Source organism: Tachypleus tridentatus, chromosome 13, assembly GCF_004210375.1.
Source record: "Tachypleus tridentatus isolate NWPU-2018 chromosome 13, ASM421037v1, whole genome shotgun sequence".
Taxonomy (NCBI): domain Eukaryota; kingdom Metazoa; phylum Arthropoda; class Merostomata; order Xiphosura; family Limulidae; genus Tachypleus; species Tachypleus tridentatus.
Genome location: NC_134837.1, coordinates 177,632,892 through 177,655,754, shown reverse-complemented (window position 1 = coordinate 177,655,754; position 22,863 = coordinate 177,632,892). Strand labels below are relative to the sequence as shown.

The following is a 22,863-nucleotide window of genomic DNA, read 5'->3' as shown; positions in this document are numbered from 1 at the left end:
TATAAAAGGTCTATGTGTATATAAAGAACAGGAACGTCATGATATACCAGACTGTGCACACAAAATATAGGATTTCAAATGGAAGTAATTATTTCTCCGATGTATTAGGTGGAAACAGATTGTTGGAGTTGGAAGCACTCGCTAGCTTTAATACTGCACGTGTGTTTCAAGTTAAAACAATGAGCTGAAGTCAAAATCAGGGCATCTTGCAATAATATAAATATATTAAAAGCATGTGGCGTGATTCAGCGACTCATTTTTTTACACTGGTCTGCTCCCAGTGGCACACGGTGTGTCAGCAGATTTACAACGCTAGAAACCGGATGGGCAAACCCTTGGTGGGCAAAGAACAGATAGCCCCTTGCGTAGCATTGTGCCTAATTTTAGAAAAACCAAACAATTTATACAGGTCTAAAATTACTAATAAAAAACAGATTTAATATAACTTCGATCTACCCTGGAGACGAGGACTAATATAGATTGAAACTTTCAAAAACTTTTCTTTGTCAGATATTGATCCAGAACCACCAGTAAGTCGTTTTTCTATGTTGGATATTAGCTGCTGGAAATCTCTTCCCGTTAAGTCATCATATCCCCAGTCTGTAAAAAAAAAACTGGTGATTTTCATCATCAACCCTCAATCGTGGTTAACATGTTGAAGACAATATAAACAACGAATAGGTAAAGAATACATTCGTTTTAAGTCTGAACTCTTTAATAAATTAGTGAACATCCATGTCAAGATGTAATTAATAGACAGCACCGTATATTTCAAACTAACAAGCTCAAGGATACAATAGTAGACATTCCTCCCAAACTCCAGTGGCACGACGACATGTCTGCGGACTTACATCGTTAGAAACCGGCTTTCGATGCCTGTGGTAGGAAAATCACAGAGGGTCCATTTTGTAGTTTTATAGCTTTTTAACTTGAAACAAACGACGGTATATTGAAGACCATCTTACTTGCACAGTGAATGAAAAATCTGCGTCAATTTCATCTTAACTACAGTAACTATAAGGTTGTTATCTGAAGTAATTTCAAACATTCTGAAGTAACTTATTGGAACTTATTCCGTTCCAAGCAAAAACTCAAATTTATGTACGATCTAATAGAGGGTTTTCTCCAGGCATCGAAAACAAAAGGTTTCAAATCATTATATTGCAAAAAAGACAATGTTAGAAAATTGCTCCAAAAAATTATTTTTAACGCAAGCTTTATAAACAGTCTATGTTAACACCAGGGTCCGAAATTCCAAATATTTATAACTGGTCCTTATCAGGTTTAACTAGTCCGCTACAAGAACATTTGTGTATACATGTGTGTGTGTGTTTGTTAGTTCCATTTTATCATTTATAAATGTGGATTTTTTAAAAAACATAATTGGAAACACGGGTGATGGGTAATATTGAACAAAACTGTTTAATCCGTAACCTTTATATTAATCGAGTTAAACAGGAGAAAGTAACGTGACTAGAAAATACTATTCTAACACTGACCAAGAGTTAAGGTGTTTCTCCACTGAGGTTTTAATATTTATCATATTTCGTCTGCATCGACCCTGATATTCACATGTTCCAGGAACTCCTTTATCGTTTTAGACGTCACTGAGATTTCCCATGATGTTTTAAAGAAGGTCAAGGGTTCCTGTTGGGTCGATAAAATGCTTTTATACTGCTCTAATCGACCCATTGGTCATCTAAATGATACAAATTTCGAACCCTGGTTACTGCTATTATAAAAATGTTGTTCAATAATTTATTCGTCTTAAAACGTATTTTCTTCAATTAATTTACGTCAAGCCTGCAAGTCAATGCATTGGCCTTGGCATGTGAGCGTAAATCAAGCACACTGTCTTGCGGTTAACTGCACATCCAAAAGGGTTAATTGCAAAGACTTCTATAACAACTCGTATATAAAAGTGTAGTATACATAAAAATACCTACCCTCGCAACATTATTATTCAAATGCTTGAGAAACCTTAGCAGTGTTAACACCAACCCTATTTCAACAAATTTTGTGCTCAAAATGTTTACAATTTATGTGTTTGATTTTCTAACATTTTGTTTGATGTAAGACTGAGTGTTTGGCCTCTGAAATGGGTTGCTTTCAGGTGTTGTGAAGGCAGTAAATTTAAGTAAGTTTAAGAGAAAGGTTGATAAATACATGACTGATAAGATCTCGCTTTGAGTTTTTATTTATTTAATAGCCTAAGTTTAGTTTAGAGAGTGAGACAGCCCACATGGACCAATAAGTCATGTATTGACCCTAAACATTATATTATATTACGTTAAGTCACAAAGAAAAAATGAAAAACATTGCACAACTCTGAAGCGTCTTGTCCTTAATGTAATTATCGAGTTTTCCCTGTAAAGTTCTGCTGATCACAAATAAGGTTTCCTGTAAAGTTCTGCTGATCACAAATAATGTTTCCTGTAAAGTTCTGCTGATCACAAATAATGTTTCCTGTAAAGTTCTGCGGATCACAAATAATGTTTCCTGTAAAGTTCTGCTGATCACAAATAATGTTTCCTGTAAAGTTCTGCTGATCACAATTAATGTTTCCTGTAAAGTTCTGCTGATCACAAATAATGTTTCCTGTAAAGTTCTGCTGATCACAAATAATGTTTCCTGTAAAGTTCTGCTGATCACAAATAATGTTTCCTGTAAAGTTCTGCTGATCACAAATAATGTTTCCTGTAAAGTTCTGCTGATCACAAATAATGTTTCCTGTAAAGTTCTGCTGATCACAACAATTAATGTTTCCTGTAAAGTTCTGCTGATCACAAATAATGTTTCACAAATGTAAAGTTCTGCTGATCACAAATAATGTTTCCTGTAAAGTTCTGCTGATCACAAATAATGTTTCCTGTAAAGTTCTGCTGATCACAAATAATGTTTCCTGTAAAGTTCTGCTGATCACAAATAATGTTTCCTGTAAAGTTCTGCTGATCACAAATAATGTTTCCTGTAAAGTTCTGCTGATCACAAATAATGTTTCCTGTAAAGTTCTGCTGATCACAAATAATGTTTCCTGTAAAGTTCTGCTGATCACAAATAATGTTTCCTGTAAAGTTCTGCTGATCACAAATAATGTTTCCTGTAAAGTTCTGCTGATCACAAATAATGTTTCCTGTAAAGTTCTGCTGATCACAAATAATGTTTCCTGTAAAGTTCTGCTGATCACAAATAATGTTTCCTGTAAAGTTCTGCTGATCACAAATAATGTTTCCTGTAAAGTTCTGCTGATCACAAATAATGTTTCCTGTAAAGTTCTGCTGATCACAAATAATGTTTCCTGTAAAGTTCTGCTGATCACAAATAATGTTTCCTGTAAAGTTCTGCTGATCACAAATAATGTTTCCTGTAAAGTTCTGCTGATCACAAATAATGTTTCCTGTAAAGTTCTGCTGATCACAAATAATGTTTCCTGTAAAGTTCTGCTGATCACAAATAATGTTTCCTGTAAAGTTCTGCTGATCACAAATAATGTTTCCTGTAAAGTTCTGCTGATCACAAATAATGTTTCCTGTAAAGTTCTGCTGATCACAAATAATGTTTCCTGTAAAGTTCTGCTGATCACAAATAATGTTTCCTGTAAAGTTCTGCTGATCACAAATAATGTTTCCTGTAAAGTTCTGCTGATCACAAATAATGTTTCCTGTAAAGTTCTGCTGATCACAAATAATGTTTCCTGTAAAGTTCTGCTGATCACAAATAATGTTTCCTGTAAAGTTCTGCTGATCACAAATAATGTTTCCTGTAAAGTTCTGCTGATCACAAATAATGTTTCCTGTAAAGTTCTGCTGATCACAAATAATGTTTCCTGTAAAGTTCTGCTGATCACAAATAATGTTTCCTGTAAAGTTCTGCTGATCACAAATAATGTTTCCTGTAAAGTTCTGCTGATCACAAATAATGTTTCCTGTAAAGTTCTGCTGATCACAAATAATGTTTCCTGTAAAGTTCTGCTGATCACAAATAATGTTTCCTGTAAAGTTCTGCTGATCACAAATAATGTTTCCTGTAAAGTTCTGCACAAATAATGATCACAAATAATGTTTCCTGTAAAGTTCTGCTGATCACAAATAATGTTTCCTGTAAAGTTCTGCTGACAAAATAATGTTTCCTGTAAAGTTCTGCTGATCACAAATAATGTTTCCTGTAAAGTTCTGCTGATCACAAATAATGTTTCCTGTAAAGTTCTGCTGATCACAAATAATGTTTCCTGCTATCACAAATAATGTTTCCTGTAAAGTTCTGCTGATCACAAATAATGTTTCCTGTAAAGTTCTGCTGATCACAAATAATGTTTCCTGTAAAGTTCTGCTGATCACAAATAATGTTTCCTGTAAAGTTCTGCTGATCACAAATAATGTTTCCTGTAAAGTTCTGCTGATCACAAATAATGTTTCCTGTAAAGTTCTGCTGATCACAAATAATGTTTCCTGTAAAGTTCTGCTGATCACAAATAATGTTTCCTGTAAAGTTCTGCTGATCACAAATAATGTTTCCTGTAAAGTTCTGCTGATCACAATCATAATAATGTTTCCTGTAAAGTTCTGCTGATCACAAATAATGTTTCCTGTAAAGTTCTGCTGATCACAAATCAAAGTTCTGCTGATCAAATAATGTTTCCTGTAAAGTTCTGCTGATCACAAATAATGTTTCCTGTAAAGTTCTGCTGATCACAAATAATGTTTCCTGTAAAGTTCTGCTGATCACAAATAATGTTTCCTGTAAAGTTCTGATCACAAATAATGTTTCCTGTAAAGTTCTGCTGATCACAAATAATGTTTCCTGTAAAGTTCTGCTGATCACAAATAATGTTTCCTGTAAAGTTCTGCTGATCACAAATAATGTTTCCTGTAAAGTTCTGCTGATCACATAATGTTGTCACATCACAAATAATGTTTCCTGTAAAGTTCTGCTGATCACAAATAATGTTTCCTGTAAAGTTCTGCTGATCACAAATAATGTTTCCTGTAAAGTTCTGCTGATCACAAATAATGTTTCACTAATGTTTCCTGTAAAGTTCTGCTGATCACAAATAATGTTTCCTGTAAAGTTCTGCTGATCACAAATAATGTTTCCTGTAAAGTTCTGCTGATCACAAATAATGTTTCCTGTAAAGTTCTGCTGATCACAAATAATGTTTCCTGTAAAGTTCTGCTGATCACAAATAATGTTTCCTGTAAAGTTCTGCTGATCACAAATAATGTTTCCTGTAAAGTTCTGCTGATCACAAATAATGTTTCCTGTAAAGTTCTGCTGATCACAAATAATGTTTCCTGTAAAGTTCTGCTGATCACAAATAATGTTTCCTGTAAAGTTCTGCTGATCACAAATAATGTTTCCTGTAAAGTTCTGCTGATCACAAATAATGTTTCCTGTAAAGTTCTGCTGATCACAAATAATGTTTCCTGTAAAGTTCTGCTGATCACAAATAATGTTTCCTGTAAAGTTCTGCTGATCACAAATAATGTTTCCTGTAAAGTTCTGCTGATCACAAATAATGTTTCCTGTAAAGTTCTGCTGATCACAAATAATGAAAGTTCACAAATAATGTTTCCTGTAAAGTTCTGCTGATCACAAAAATAATGTTTCCTGTAAAGTTCTGCTGATCACAAATAATGTTTCCTGTAAAGTTCTGCCTGTAAAGTTCTGCTGATCACAAATAATGTTTCCTGATCACAAATAATGTTTCCTGTAAAGTTCTGCTGATCACAAATAATGTTTCCTGTAAAGTTCTGCTGATCACAAATAATGTTTCCTGTAAAGTTCTGCTGATCACAAATAATGTTTCCTGTAAAGTTCTGCTGATCACAAATAATGTTTCCTGTAAAGTTCTGCTGATCACAAATAATGTTTCCTGTAAAGTTCTGCTGATCACAAATAATGTTTCCTGTAAAGTTCTGCTGATCACAAATAATGTTTCCTGTAAAGTTCTGCTGATCACAAATAATGTTTCCTGTAAAGTTCTGCTGATCACAAATAATGTTTCCTGTAAAGTTCTGCTGATCACAAATAATGTTTCCTGTAAAGTTCTGCTGATCACAAATAATGTTTCCTGTAAAGTTCTGCTGATCACAAATGATCACAAAATAATGTTTCCTGTAAAGTTCTGCACAAATAATGTTTCCTGTAAAGTTCTGCCGATCACAAATAATGATCACAAATAATGTTTCCTGTAAAGTTCTGCTGATCACAAATAATGTTTCCTGTAAAGTTCTGCTGATCACAAATAATGTTTCCTGTAAAGTTCTGCTGATCACAAATAATGTTTCCTGTAAAGTTCTGCTGATCACAAATAATGTTTCCTGTAAAGTTCATCACAAATAATGTTTCCTGTAAAGTTCTGCTGATCACAAATAATGTTTCCTGTAAAGTTCTGCTGATCACAAATAATGTTTCCTGTAAAGTTCTGCTGATCACAAATAATGTTTCCTGTAAAGTTCTGCTGATCACAAATAATGTTTCCTGTAAAGTTCTGCTGATCACAAATAATGTTTCCTGTAAAGTTCTGCACAAATAATGTTTCCTGTATCACAAAATAATGTTTCCTGTAAAGTTCTGCTGATCACAAATAATGTTTCCTGTAAAGTTCTGCCGATCATTTCCTGCAAAGTTCTGCTGATCACAAATAATGTTTCCTGTAAAGTTCTGCTGATCACAAATAATGTTTCCTGTAAAGTTCTGCTGATCACAAATAATGTTTCCTGTAAAGTTCTGCTCACAAATAATGATCACAAATAATGTTTCCTGTAAAGTTCTGCTGATCACAAATAATGTTTCCTGTAAAGTTCTGCTGATCACAAATAATGTTTCCTGTAAAGTTCTGCTGATCACAAATAATGATCACAAATAATGTTTCCTGTAAAGTTCTGCTGATCACAAATAATGTTTCCTGTAAAGTTCTGCTGATCACAAATAATGTTTCCTGTAAAGTTCTGCTGATCACAAATAATGTTTCCTGTAAAGTTCTGCTGATCACAAATAATGTTTCCTGTAAAGTTCTGCTGATCACAAATAATGTTTCCTGTGCTGAAAAATAATGTTCTGCTGATCACAAATAATGTTTCCTGTAAAGTTCTGCTGATCACAAATAATGTTTCCTGTAAAGTTCTGCTGATCACAAATGTTTCCTGTAAAGTTCTGCTGATCACAAATAATGTTTCCTGTAAAGTTCTGCTGATCACAAATAATGTTTCCTGTAAAGTTCTGCTGATCACAAATAATGTTTCCTGTAAAGTTCTGCTGATCACAAATAATGTTTCCTGTAAAGTTCTGCTGATCACAAATAATGTTTCCTGTAAAGTTCTGCTGATCACAAATAATGTTTCCTGTAAAGTTCTGCTGATCACAAATAATGTTTCCTGTAAAGTTCTGCTGATCACAAATAATGTTTCCTGTAAAGTTCTGTTTCCTGTAAAGTTCTGCTGATCACAAATAATGTTTCCTGTAAAGTTCTGCTGATCACAAATAATGTTTCCTGTAAAGTTCTGCTGATCACAAATAATGTTTCCTGTAAAGTTCTGCTGATCACAAATAATGTTTCCTGTAAAGTTCTGCTGATCACAAATAATGTTTCCTGTAAAGTTCTGCTGATCACAAATAATGTTTCCTGTAAAGTTCTGCTGATCACAAATAATGTTTCCTGTAAAGTTCTGCTGATCACAAATAATGTTTCCTGTAAAGTTCTGCTGATCACAAATAATGTTTCCTGTAAAGTTCTGCTGATCACAAAATAATGTTTCCTGTAAAGTTCTGCTGATCACAAATAATGTTTCCTGTAAAGTTCTGCTGATCACAAATAATGTTTCCTGTAAAGTTCTGCTGATCACAAATAATGTTTCCTGTAAAGTTCTGCTGATCACAAATAATGTTTCCTGTAAAGTTCTGCTGATCACAAATAATGTTTCCTGTAAAGTTCTGCTGATCACAAATAATGTTTCCTGTAAAGTTCTGCTGATCACAAATAATGTTTCCTGTAAAGTTCTGCTGATCACAAAATAATGTTTCCTGTAAAGTTCTGCTGATGATCACAAATAATGTTTCCTGTAAAGTTCTGCTGATCACAAATAATGTTTCCTGTAAAGTTCTGCTGATCACAAATAATGTTTCCTGTAAAGTTCTGCTGATCACAAATAATGTTTCCTGTAAAGTTCTGCTGATCACAAATAATGTTTCCTGTAAAGTTCTGCTGATCACAAATAATGTTTCCTGTAAAGTTCTGCTGATCACAAATAATGTTTCCTGTAAAGTTCTGCTGATCACAAATAATGTTTCCTGTAAAGTTCTGCTGATCACAAATAATGTTTCCTGTAAAGTTCTGCTGATCACAAATAATGTTTCCTGTAAAGTTCTGCCTGTAAAGTCTGCTGATCACAAATAATGTTTCCTGTAAAGTAAAGTTCTGCTGATCACAAATAATGTTTCCTGTAAAGTTCTGCTGATCACAAATAATGTTTCCTGTAAAGTTCTGCTGATCACAAATAATGTTTCCTGTAAAGTTCTGCTGATCACAATAATGTTTCCTGTAAAGTTCTGCTGATCACAAATAATGTTTCCTGTAAAGTTCTGCTGATCACAAATAATGTTTCCTGTAAAGTTCTGCTGATCACAAATAATGTTTCCTGTAAAGTTCTGCTGATCACAAATAATGTTTCCTGTAAAGTTCTGCTGATCACAAATAATGTTTCCTGTAAAGTTCTGCTGATCACAAATAATGTTTCCTGTAAAGTTCTGCTGATCACAAATAATGTTTCCTGTAAAGTTCTGCTGATCACAAATAATGTTTCCTGTAAAGTTCTGCTGATCACAAATAATGTTTCCTGTAAAGTTCTGCTGATCACAAATAATGTTTCCTGTAAAGTTCTGCTGATCACAAATAATGTTTCCTGTAAAGTTCTGCTGATCACAAATAATGTTTCCTGTAAAGTTCTGCTGATCACAAATAATGTTTCCTGTAAAGTTCTGCTGATCACAAATAATGTATCACAAATAATGTTTCCTGTAAAGTTCTGCTGATCACAAATAATGTTTCCTGTAAAGTTCTGCTGATCACAAATAATGTTTCCTGTAAAGTTCTGTGAACAGTTCTGTAAAGTTCTGCTGATCACAAATAATGTTTCCTGTAAAGTTCTGCTGATCACAAATAATGTTTCCTGTAAAGTTCTGCTGATCACAAATAATGTTTCCTGTAAAGTTCTGCTGATCACAAATAATGTTTCCTGTAAAGTTCTGCTGATCACAAATAATGTTTCCTGTAAAGTTCTGCTGATCACAAAATAATGTTTCCTGTAAAGTTCTGCTGATCACAAATAATGTTTCCTGTAAAGTTCTGCTGATCACAAATAATGTTTCCTGTAAAGTTCTGCTGATCACAAATAATGTTTCCTGTAAAGTTCTGCTGATCACAAATAATGTTTCCTGTAAAGTTCTGCTGATCACAAATAATGTTTCCTGTAAAGTTCTGCTGATCACAAATAATGTTTCCTGTAAAGTTCTGCTGATCACAAATAATGTTTCCTGTAAAGTTCTGCTGATCACAAATAATGTTTCCTGTAAAGTTCTGCTGATCACAAATAATGTTTCCTGTAAAGTTCTGCCTGATCACAAAATAATGTTTCCTGTAAAGTTCTGCACAAATAATGATTCACAAATAATGTTTCCTGTAAAGTTCTGTAAAGTTCTGCTGATCACAAATAATGTTTCCTGTAAAGTTCTGCTGATCACAAATAATGTTTCCTGTAAAGTTCTGCTGATCACAAATAATGTTTCCTGTAAAGTTCTGCTGATCACAAATAATGTTTCCTGTAAAGTTCTGCTGATCACAAATAATGTTTCCTGTAAAGTTCTGCTGATCACAAATAATGTTTCCTGTAAAGTTCTGCTGATCACAAATAATGTTTCCTGTAAAGTTCTGCTGATCACAAATAATGTTTCCTGTAAAGTTCTGCTGATCACAAATAATGTTTCCTGTAAAGTTCTGCTGATCACAAATAATGTTTCCTGTAAAGTTCTGCTGATCACAAATAATGTTTCCTGTAAAGTTCTGTTTCCTGTAAAGTTCTGCCTGATCACAAATAATGTTTCCTGTAAAGTTCTGCTGATCACAAATAATGTTTCCTGTAAAGTTCTGCTGATCACAAATAATGTTTCCTGTAAAGTTCTGCTGATCACAAATAATGTTTCCTGTAAAGTTCTGCTGATCACAAATAATGTTTCCTGTAAAGTTCTGCTGATCACAAATAATGTTTCCTGTAAAGTTCTGCTGATCACAAATAATGTTTCCTGTAAAGTTCTGCTGATCACAAATAATGTTTCCTGTAAAGTTCTGCTGATCACAAATAATGTTTCCTGTAAAGTTCTGCCGATCACAAATAATGTTTCCTGTAAAGTTCTGCTGATCACAAATAATGTTTCCTGTAAAGTTCTGCTGATCACAAATAATGTTTCCTGTAAAGTTCTGCTGATCACAAATAATGTTTCCTGTAAAGTTCTGCTGATCACAAATAATGTTTCCTGTAAAGTTCTGCTGATCACAAATAATGTTTCCTGATTCTGCTGATCACAATAATGTTTCCTGTAAAGTTCTGCTGATCACAAATAATGTTTCCTGTAAAGTTCTGCTGATCACAAATGTTTCCTGTAAAGTTCTGCTGATCACAAATAATGTTTCCTGTAAAGTTCTGCTGATCACAAATAATGTTTCCTGTAAAGTTCTGCTGATCACAAATAATGTTTCCTGTAAAGTTCTGCTGATCACAAATAATGTTTCCTGTAAAGTTCTGCTGATCACAAATAATGTTTCCTGTAAAGTTCTGCTGATCACAAATAATGTTTCCTGTAAAGTTCTGCTGATCACAAATAATGTTTCACAAATAATGTTTCCTGTAAAGTTCTGCTGATCACAAATAATGTTTCCTGTAAAGTTCTGCTGATCACAAATAATGTTTCCTGTAAAGTTCTGCTGATCACAAATAATGTTTCCTGTAAAGTTCTGCTGATCACAAATAATGTTTCCTGTAAAAATAATGTTCTGTAAAGTTCTGATCACAAATAATGTTTCCTGTAAAGTTCTGCTGATCACAAATAATGTTTCCTGTAAAGTTCTGCTGATCACAAATAATGTTTCCTGTAAAGTTCTGCTGATCACAAATAATGTTTCCTGTAAAGTTCTGCTGATCACAAATAATGTTTCTGTAAAGTTCTGCTGATCACAAATAATGTTTCCTGTAAAGTTCTGCTGATCACAAATAATGTTTCCTGTAAAGTTCTGCTGATCACAAATAATGTTTCCTGTAAAGTTCTGCTGATCACAAATAATGTTTCCTGTAAAGTTCTGCTGATCACAAATAATGTTTCCTGTAAAGTTCTGCACAAATGATCACAAATAATGTTTCCTGTAAAGTTCTGCCTGTAAAGTTCTGCTGATCACAAATAATGTTTCCTGTAAAGTTCTGCTGATCACAAATAATGTTTCCTGTAAAGTTCTGCTGATCACAAATAATGTTTCCTGTAAAGTTCTGCTGATCACAAATAATGTTTCCTGTAAAGTTCTGCTGATCACAAATAATGTTTCCTGTAAAGTTCTGCTGATCACAAATAATGTTTCCTGTAAAGTTCTGCTGATCACAAATAATGTTTCCTGTAAAGTTCTGCTGATCACAAATAATGTTTCCTGTAAAGTTCTGCTGATCACAAATAATGTTTCCTGTAAAGTTCTGCTGATCACAAATAATGTTTCCTGTAAAGTTCTGCTGATCACAAATAATGTTTCCTGTAAAGTTCTGCTGATCACAAATAATGTTTCCTGTAAAGTTCTGCTGATCACAAATAATGTTTCCTGTAAAGTTCTGCTGATCACAAATAATGTTTCCTGTAAAGTTCTGCTGATCACAAATAATGTTTCTGCTGTAAAGTTCTGCTGATCACAAATAATGTTTCCTGTAAAGTTCTGCTGATCACAAATAATGTTTCCTGTAAAGTTCTGCTGATCACAAATAATGTTTCCTGTAAAGTTCTGCTGATCACAAATAATGTTTCCTGTAAAGTTCTGCTGATCACAAATAATGTTTCCTGTTCTGCTGATCACAAATAATGTTTCTGATCACAAATAATGTTTCTGCTGATCTGTTTCCTGTAAAGTTCTGCTGATCACAAATAATGTTTCCTGTAAAGTTCTGCTGATCACAAATAATGTTTCCTGTAAAGTTCTGCTGATCACAAATAATGATCACAAATAATGTTTCCTGTAAAGTTCTGCTGATCACAAATAATGTTTCTGCTGTAAAGTTCTGCTGATCACAAATAATGTTTCCTGTAAAGTTCTGCTGATCACAAATAATGTTTCCTGTAAAGTTCTGCTGATCACAAATATGTTTCCTGTTTCTGCTGATCACAAATAATGTTTCTGTTGATCACAAATAATGTTTCCTGTAAAGTTCTGCTGATCACAAATAATGTTTCCTGTAAAGTTCTGCTGATCACAAATAATGTTTCCTGTAAAGTTCTGCTGTTTCCTGTAAAGTTCTGCTGATGATCAAAATAATGTTTCCTGTTCTGCTGAAGTTCTGCTGTTGATCACAAATAATGTTTCCTGTAAAGTTCTGCTGATCACAAATAATGTTTCCTGTAAAGTTCTGCTGATCACAAATAATGTTTCCTGTAAAATAATGTTTCCTGTAAAGTTCTGCTGGATCACAAATAATGATTCACAAATAATGTTTCCTGTAAAGTTCTGCTGCCTGTAAAGTTCTGATCACAAATAATGTTTCCTGTAAAGTTCTGCTGATCACAAATAATGTTTCCTGTTTCCTGTAAAGTTCTGCTGATCACAAATAATGTTTCCTGTAAAGTTCTGCTGATCACAAATAATGTTTCCTGTAAAGTTCTGCCGATCACAAATAATGTTTCCTGTAAAGTTCTGCTGATCACAAATAATGTTTCCTGTAATGTTCTGCTGATCACAAATAATGTTTCCTGTAAAGTTCTGCCGATCACAAATAATGTTTCCTGTAAAGTTCTGCCGATCACAAATAATGTTTCCTGTAAAGTTCTGCTGATCACAAATAATGTTTCCTGTAAAGTTCTGCTGATCACAAATAATGTTTCCTGTAAAGTTCTGCTGATCACAAATAATGTTTCCTGCAAAGTTCTGCCGATCACAAATAATGTTTCCTGTAAAGTTCTGCTGATCACAAATAATGTTTCGTGTAAAGTTCTGCTGATCACAAATAATGTTTCCTGCAAAGTTCTGCCGATCACAAATAATGTTTCCTGAAAATTGTCATTCTTGATTTACTCTCGTGATTTTGTTTTCACATGTTTTTCTTTTTGTTAAACTGACTTTTCTTTATGGTTTCCTTAAGTTATACATCAGCTCTGCTAATATATATGTATATAAATATTTTAATTTAAAGCATTAAACTCCCACCACACTCGTTTCACGACGAGTCGTTTAGTCTAAGTAATAGTAACATCACACAATTGGCAATTGATAAACTTTCAGAAGGACAAAACGGAGCTTACTACCTCATCAAGGATGTCCCTCCTAGCTCCCTTCTATAATACTTATGTTCTCATCCAGTTAAGTGTTCTACCTCCACCAGCCTTGAAGGCAGCTCATTTCAAAAGCCAACCACCATGTTTGAAAAGTAATACTGTCTAAACTGCAAACGACTCCAATGTTGACAAAATCTGAACATATGACACCTTGTTCTATTGTTTTCACTACTACACACAAAAATGTTTGATGGATCTGTATTATCGATACCCTTAATAATCTTAAACACTTCAATAAAATCCCTCATAAAGCTTCACTTTTCCAGAGAATACAAATTTAGATATTTTAGTTTCTCCTCATAGGATGACCACACCATCCGAGGTATCATCCTAACGGTTTTCTCCGAACCTTCTCTAAAATTTCAATGTCCTTCTTGAGGAAGGAAAACCAGAACTGTACAACTGAGGCCTTACAAGAGATCTATACAGTGAAACAATAATATCACTTGTTGTGTATTCAATATTTCTATAGATGCTACCAAAATCTTAATCGCCCTATTGCCGGCTACAATACATTACTTAGATGACTTAACTCATTTTTTAATCATGACATCAAGATCTTTTTCTTTAACCACAGTATGTAATGTTTTCCCAGTTAAATTGTAAAAGTAATTTGAATTGTGAAAACTTACATGCCCCACCTTACATTTTGAATAGTTAAACATCATCTGCCATGCACTTGCCCAGTGTATCTAATTGTATAAATCTCCGTGTAAGTCTGCAGCATCTTTGATACAGTTAGTCGCCCCAAAATCCTTTTAAAGTCATCTATAAACTGTTTGTTTGTTTGTAATTAAGCACAAAGCTACACAATGGGCTATCTGTTCTGTGCCCACCACCTACCGGTATCGAAACCGAAATTCTAGCGATGTAAGTTCGCAGATATACCGCTGGACAATTGGAAGCAGTAAATACGTATATTATGTATGCATTTCATATTTTCCCTAAGTGCTTCCTACATCTGTTCAAGATCCCTCCTATATCTTTAGTCCAATCTACAAAAGACAGCTCACATCTCATTCCATCATAACTGGCTTTCCCGAAATTCTACATATAGTATAATCCGAAATATGATAGTGCAATGGTCGCTTGTATTTAAATGTTCACCAACCACAACTCTAGTCTATTGTATTCACTTTGGATAATAATATTAAACCTAATATACCTTCCTTTTTTGTAGGTTCCATCACCAGTTGGTGAATGAAAATATTCTGAACAATTTCCAAAAACATGTCCCCCTCACTTTAAGACTCGAAATTTTTCCAAATAATGTTTGTTTGTTTTTGAATCTCGCGCAAAACTACTCGAGGGCTATCTGCGCTAGCCGTTCCTAATTTAGCAGTGTAAGACTAGAGGGAAGGCAGCTAGTCATCACTACCCACCGCCAACTCTTGGGCTACTCTTTTACCAACGAGTAGTGGGATTGACCTCACATTATAACTCCCCCCACAGCTGGGAGGGCAAGCATGTTTGGTGCGGCCGGGATTCGAACCTACGACCCTCGGATTACGAGTCGAACGCCTTAACACGCTTGGCCATGCCCGTCCTTTCCAAATAATACTCCTAAAATTAAAATCTTCCACAAGATTTCGAAAAACAAACACTTTTGATGACATTATAATCATCTAATGACATAATTAAATGAATAAATTAAACGAATGCAGAATTGTTTGTTGAATAGAAACATCGCTGTGCTTGTTTCGTTGTGGGGGTGCCCTTCCTCCTCTCATAGAAGATATATAAGCCTGATGTCAGTAAAGTATAAATACAGCGTTTTTAGACTGTAAACATAAAATGTAAATCGTTGAAAAAGAAAACATTTAACGTGAGATTGCAAAACAATTTTTATATATTTTTGAAGACGTAGAAGATTGGGAAAGAAAATTTTATGTATCTTCAACATTGATAACTAATAGCAAGAAAGAAGAATTAGACATTTGGTCAAAAGTTGGCGTAAATTTCTGTTAACAGGTATTTAAGTAATAAATTAGAAGGAGTGAAACTAGTCAAGAACACCCATTACTGAATCTTCAGTTATTCCTGTCAGGCCGAATTGTAGGTCAATCAGACACACTTACAATGAATCCGTGCGAGAATTATTTTTTTCTTATGTGTTTGTCATAGCGGGACTCGCATCACAGTCTGGCATGCTAATTACTGGAATGTACTTGGTCCTTGTATGAAAGAACTAATTCCAGTAGAACCTTTGTACAAGAGTTTTCAACATTTGTTGATAGAATTCATTGCTGGTGTTAGTGATGGTAATTTCATCCCATAGATGAAGCTGAATGCAAACACTCTTTCTGTCTTCTCGGACTTTCCTTTTCCTTGACCACAAAAGTCATATTTCATATCTCTGAACTTTAACCATCACAATATCTAAAATGATCTATAAGACAAGGAAGGGATGAAGGTAAGTAACTTTAATTTCTGACCATCCCTGGGTTACCAAAGCTAAATATCTACCTCGATTGTTCTTTAGTTGTTAAACACAAAGCTATAAAAGGGCTATCTTGCTATGCTTACTTCATGTATTGAAACCCGAATTTTAGCTTCATGAACACTGAGCCTTACAACTAAGCGAATGGATAACTTGATAGTGTGTTTAACAAGAAAGATGTTATGATTTGTAATAACATTCTTACATTAGGGTAGGTTTATAATCAACAGATCCGCATAACGAAAAATAAAACCTGCACATTTTATATTCTCTATAGTTACGATTTTGAAAACGATGGCTACAGCTTTAATCAAGACTTTCCAAGTACAAAAGAAAAGGACGTGTAATCTTTATATAATATATTCATTCAGATTCACGAACCCAGATTGGGAACATGCATTAGTAGCCAATTCTTTTTATTTTTGTCTTAATCAATATTTAGAAAAAAAAAAAAAAAGAGTTAATTCTGCGTGTTCCTGTTTCCTCACGAAAAAGTTCGTTTGTAATTATGCTTTGAAATTACTTCGTTTAAGCTTTCTTGATTTTAGAAGCTCGTGCAAGTTAATCACCAAGGGAACAGTTCATGCTATTATCTGTTCCCTTTATGTTGTACATAAACATTTTGAGCACTTTTAGTTTCGTTCGATTGCTCTGAAATGTCAAGTAAATATCTCATTATATACAGTTCTTTCTACTCATATTTATTTATGACGATTATGAAATAACATGTATAGAACCTTTAAATCCCTGTTATCATTTGATAACAATTTATTTGAGAATTACTGTACTTTAAAACAAATTAATGTTAGAACAAAGTAAACGGACAGGAAAAAATATACATATATACATATTTAATATGTAACCTATTTGCTTCTATACAGTCATTGAATACATATTAGTACTTAAAAAATTTTTTGAATAGAATTATCCTCGACTCGTAATCTGAGGGTCGCGGGTTCGAATTTCCGTTGCACCAAACATGCTCGCCCTTTCAGTCGTGGGGGCGTTATAATGTCACGGTCAAACCCACTATTTGTTGGTAAAAAAGTAGTCCAAGAGTTGGCGGTGAGTTGTGATGACTAGCTGCCTTCCCTCTAGTCTTGCACTGTTAAATTAGGGACAGCTAGCGCAGATAGCCCTCGTGTAGCTTTGCGCGAAATTCAAACCAAACCAATGAATGATCTCACGCTCTGAGTATCAGGAATGGAAATACCACGCAGTATTATTCGCTATCAAACCTTCTAGAAGGTAGAAAATGTGGAGTTAATGTGGGTGGCACGATCGGATTAAAAATACCTGTACAAAAGTTAGTTCGAGTTAGTTACAGTTATATACAGAGGTAAGTCTAAACTGCGTGATTGTGGGTTTAGCCATAACAAGTGGTATAGTGGCGGATTTTGAAATGAAGTTATCACATTGTATTGTTATAACAGAGTTGGAAGAAATGATTAATCTTATAAAATTTTGTTCTGTTGTGACGTCTGAACCAGACTTTGAGAACTTTGATGAAAAAGAGACAATTATTTAAAGTTCTGGAATACAACTGTGTAACGACCATTTGAATACACATTATTTTAGAACAGGTAGACTGTTTATTGTTTAAATTTATTGCAATCAAATTGGATATCTACTTTATAGAATCTTGCTTATGCATACATAAAAGCCTGGCAGCACCATGCAGTGTCGAATGTTTTCTCGATATCAAGTAAGCAACTGACAGTTCAATCTCTTTTGTTAAAACTATCTACGATATATTCTGCCTATTTAACTCGAGTACTTGGTTTTAATTTCGCGCAAAGCCATGCGAGAAATTTCTCCGCTAGTCGTCCTCAATTTAACAGTGATAGTTTAGACACCAGAGGGAATGCAGCTTGCCAACACCACCCACCGCCAACTCTTCTGCTAGTCTTTTACCAACAAATAGTTGAATTAACCATCACAATGAACGTCCCTACGACTGAAAGAGCAACTATCTTCGGTCACGGGGATTCTAACCTGTGACTGTCAGTTAACGAGTTGAGCGCCCTAACTACCTGTCCATGTCAGGTTGCGTACTATTCAAAGAACAGACTACTAAAATCTGACATTAACCTAAAATATACTGTTCAACACACATATTGTTAAGATCTCATTAACCTGAAGCGTATTATTCAAAATTATAAAACATCCAAACAGCAGGTGGTATTAAAATTTCACAGGATTATTTATATATACGCCTAAGTGTATTGACCAAAAGGTATTAAAATACAGAATACTTAAAGCATTGACACATATTTCGGACAAACGATATTAAAGTATTAGTATTACAAACATTAATCTACTGACCATATAATTATTATTTGTAGTCAATCACAAAGGTACACAATGGGCTCTTTGTGCTTTGCCCAACACGGGTATCGAAACCCGGTTTTTAGGGTTGTAATTCCGCAGACATACCACTGTGCTACTGGTCACGTAAATATACTACATTTTTTCTTTGAAAAATATATAAGTACTGACTATGAAATTGTTTTAAACCATTGTTCGTTTAGATATATTAAAATATTGATCACTTAAATATATTGCGCAGTTTTTGAGAGTTAACACAATGAAACATATATGTTGTTTTTATGTACAATTATCATTCAGTAATGTTTCACACACGTGAATTAAAATATATAATATTTTCATTTCACCTATATAGACAGGGCAGTCCCTTAGAGTTGGCGACATCTACCCTCGCACAAGGCGCCAAAATTGATATCCTAATACCAGCTCTTGCAAATTTTACAAAGTCGCGGAATACAATGATCCCACGGGTCACAATTCTACCTAGAGCCATCAATCTGTGTGTGTGTATACATATATACACCTGATTTACCTGAGAATTTTGTCCTGATAATTTTCGGACATATCTTGGTTTTTGTTCTTTTCTGTCATTGCTTTTCTTATCGGCTTCTCAATAACAAATTGAAAAATAAAAATACACTTAACATTTGACATATTTGGCCCTTTGTTCCTAACCTTCCCACCATTTTAAACATTTGGACGGGTCATTTGTTTTTTGTTGTTTAAGAATAATTTGAGGCGCATTCTACGCACTGTCGCGTTTCCCATGGCTCTTTTGACATGCAACTTTATTATTTTAAATATGTTCATAAAAGTAGGTTTAATTGATGAATTATTACACTAGGGTAATGTCACATTTTTAACATCTAGAATAAAAAAAGTATCAGGTCATTCCTTAAGTAATGTCCGATCTTAGGTTCAGAAAAAGAGAAAGGATTTCAAACGCTTTTAATGTTATTTAATCAATAATATATGTCCTATTATTAACAATTACTTCCTGCTAACGATCCACAAGCTTCTGAATGCCACTTCTATAAAATTCTTTGGGTTTGGAGGAAAGGAATATAGAAAGGGTAGTTTTGACATCTTCATTGTTCCAAGTTCTTTTCCGTCAAGACAGTTCTCCAAACTTCAGAATAGATGATAATCAGATGGGGCAAGGTCTGAGAATAAGGAAGATGTGGAAGTTTTTCACAGTCTAGCTCTTCAATCTTTGCAGATGTGATCCTTGCTGTATGGGGTCGTGCATTATCCTGGTGTAACACAACACCTTTACGATTGATCAAAGTAGGCCTCTTTTCTTTCAGTACAATATTCAAGCGCTCTTACTTTTGACAATAGAAGTCTGATGTAATCGTTACATTGAGTGGCAGCAACTCAAAGTGGATCACACCAACAATATCCCACCAAAGGCTTACAAGAATTTCCTTGGGTGGATGTCCATTTTGGGCTGTGCTATAGCCAGTTTACCTACACTGAGCCATTGTCTGCGGCGCTTAACATTTTTATAATATATCCATTTTTTTATCTCCAGTCACTAACCTGTCCAAAAAAGGCGAGTCACCTTCACGAGAGTGCAAATGTCTACTCTTGCTCTAAGGTTGGCTTCTATCAAATCACGAGGGACCCATTTTCAAGTTTTGGCACCTTTCCAAGCTGTTGCAGATGATGGTAAACTGTTGAATGGGTTGAATTAAGCTTCTGTGCAAGTTCTTCAATTATTACAGCACAATTTTCATCAAGTGCAGCCAGCAGCAAGTCATTATTACAGTCAACAGGGCGATCTGAACGTGGCGCATTACTTAAGTTGTATGTCATCTGATCTGAGCTTCTGAAACCACCTTCGACATTTTATTTCATAGAGAGACTCTGCACCATAAACATCTTAATTCGTGTAGTTTCTGTTTTTTTTTCAAACGCACAAGGCCTGGCACGGCCTAGCGCGTAAGGCGTGCGACTCGTAATCCGAGGGTCGCGGGTTCGCGCCCGCGTCGCGCTAAAACATGCTCGCCCTCCCAACCGTGGGGGTGTATAATGTGACGGTCAATCCCACTATTCGTTGGTAAAAGAGTAGCCCAAGAGTTGGCGGTGGGTGGTGATGACTAGCTGCCTTCCCTCTAGTCTTACACTGCTAAATTAGGGACGGCTAGCACAGATAGCCCTCGAGTAGCTTTGTGCGAAATTCCCAAACAAACAACTCAAACGCACAAAGTATTATATGCCTAATGTGGTCCTCAGACACATCCATCTTCATAAAGGTTTACTTGATTAATAATCTGAAAAAGTGGAGTTGGGTTTATTTCTTTTATTTGTTTGAACATTTTTATACACGTCTCACTACATATTTTAGTCATTAAAGCCTTCTGCAAAGACAGAAATGATGATGCACTTTCTGTATTAAATTTAAATTTTCGGACCTGATATTTAAATTTTATAGAAGTTCTCTTCCTCTTAATTGTTTAACAGAATGTAGAATTGAATAAAAATATGAGAACATTTATAATGTAATGTATTTAAAAGTTGGCTTAACATATTCTAAAAATACAGACAGTATAAAGTACCTGAATGCTAAAATTAACCATAAAATAAAGCAGAAAAAAATGCACATCAATGGCCAGGTGGGTTAAGGTGTTTAACTCGTAATCTGAGGGTCACGGGTTCGAATCCCCATCGTACCAAACATGCTTGGCGTTTCAGCCGTCGGGGCGTTATAATGTGACGGTCAGTCCTACCATTCGTTTGTAAAAGAGTAGCCCAAGAGTTGGCAGTGGGTAATGATGACTAGCTGCCTTCCCTCTAGTCTTACACCGCTAAATTATGTACGGCTAGCGCAGATAGCCCTCGAGTAGCTTTGCGCGAAATTCAAAACAAACAACCAGACATATAAATTAGTTCCAAGCGATTCAACATCTGGTTCTAACGTTTCACCTCAAGCCTATTTATTGGTAAAACTAGTGTTGATGTAAGTTGGATTCATAGCTGCTTGAAACGAATAACAAACCAACAACATAATAATCCCTTTTTTAAAGTAAATACTCACATTTTGCTATTTTCATAAATTAATTGTGTAGAAAAATTATATTATGCAGTTCAGTTTAGTTCGACCGAAACTTAAATTTCAAGGATATTTGTTCACGTGAATATTAAATGAACAGGACCATTCTGAGAAATTTAATATAATTACCAAAATTTCATAAACCCATTTGCCTTTGACGATAGTGTTATCACAAAGGAAAAATTTCGTCTTGTTCTCTATGAACATCAAATTTGTAAAAGGGGAAACGATGTTTTGAAAAGTGGATTTGAGCTTTATCATTCAAATTGAGTCTTCAGAAAGACGTTCACTCAGCCAGTTCTAACCATTAATTTTATGGAACACGTTTACTCAGCTAGTTTCCAGCATTAATTTTCAAGATGTTTACTCAGCTGGTTTCAATCATTAATTTTCACGAACACATTTACTCAGTCGATATTCATTGATTAATTTCAGAAAGACGTTTACTCAGTTCCCGTCACACCAAACATGCTCGCCCTTTCAGCTGTGGGGGTGTTATAACGTATGATCAATCCCACAATTCGTTGGTAAAAGATTAGCTCTAGAGTTGGCTCTGGGTAGCGATGACTAGCTGCTTTTCGTCTAGCCTTACACTGCTAAATTAATGACGGCCAGCGCAGATAGCCCTCGTGTAGCTTTGCGCGAAATTCGAAACAAACTAAACTAATTTTCTCAGTCAGTTTCAATCAATTTTCAGAAAGACATTTACTCTGCCAGTTTCAATGACGAATTTTCAGGAACACGTTTATTCAATTTGATTTAATGATTAACTACTTTTTAGCTGTAAGCATATTGACGAAACAACTCAGCCAATCATTAGTCTTTTTATAAAAGAAATCTTTTCAAATGATGTTGCTAAATATTTTGTTAAGAGACTTTTTTAAATAAAACATCTCACTACATGAGTAGGGTTTTTAACTACTCGATTACCAAAATCCACTACATGGTGAATCCAGAAAGCATCCAACATTATTTACTTGGCCCTTTAGTTCGAGATTGAAATGAACAACTGGAAATCACAGTTTATTACAAACGTTCTTTCTCCACCCCCAGGCAATATACACGTACTTTGACTTGTTTGTCACCAAGTGCAAAGAGAAAGCCATTACGTATTTTCCAATTTGTAAGAAATAAGATGTTATTACAAGGTCTGAATTTACATTGAGTGTTCACACACATGCACCATAGATTCGTTACCATTACTTTACGAACACTGTACTTGAATAGACTATCGAAAATCCTGTGAATCGAAAAGATCCTCAAAAAGTAGTATTGATTGAACAAGTCTCGGTAACACTTTTGTTACTAAAATCTGTATTTTTGAATTTCGCACAAAACTACACCAGGTCTATCTGCGCTAGCCGTCCCTAATTTACCAGTTTAAGGCTAAAAGAGAGGTAGTTAATCATCACCGCCAACTCTTTAACCAATGAATAGGGGATTTACCTATATTTATAAAGGCCTCACGGCT

General features: G+C 34.6%; 1 long non-coding RNA gene across 5 annotated transcripts in view; it reads right to left on the bottom strand.

The window, feature by feature from the left end:
• Positions 1-412: 412 nt before the first annotated feature.
• LOC143240190 (uncharacterized) overlaps positions 413-22,863 on the bottom strand; it is a 32,499-nt gene continuing 10,048 nt past the window's right edge. For 2 of the 5 annotated variants that reach the window (XR_013021623.1, XR_013021620.1), the window contains exons 2-3: positions 1,500-1,647; positions 413-600 (exon numbers count right to left, since the gene is read on the bottom strand). This is a non-coding gene — a long non-coding RNA (uncharacterized LOC143240190). Of the gene's footprint in view, positions 601-1,499; positions 1,700-22,863 lie in introns of all 5 variants that reach the window. The other 3 variants (XR_013021624.1, XR_013021617.1, XR_013021622.1) reach the window with 2 other exon arrangements.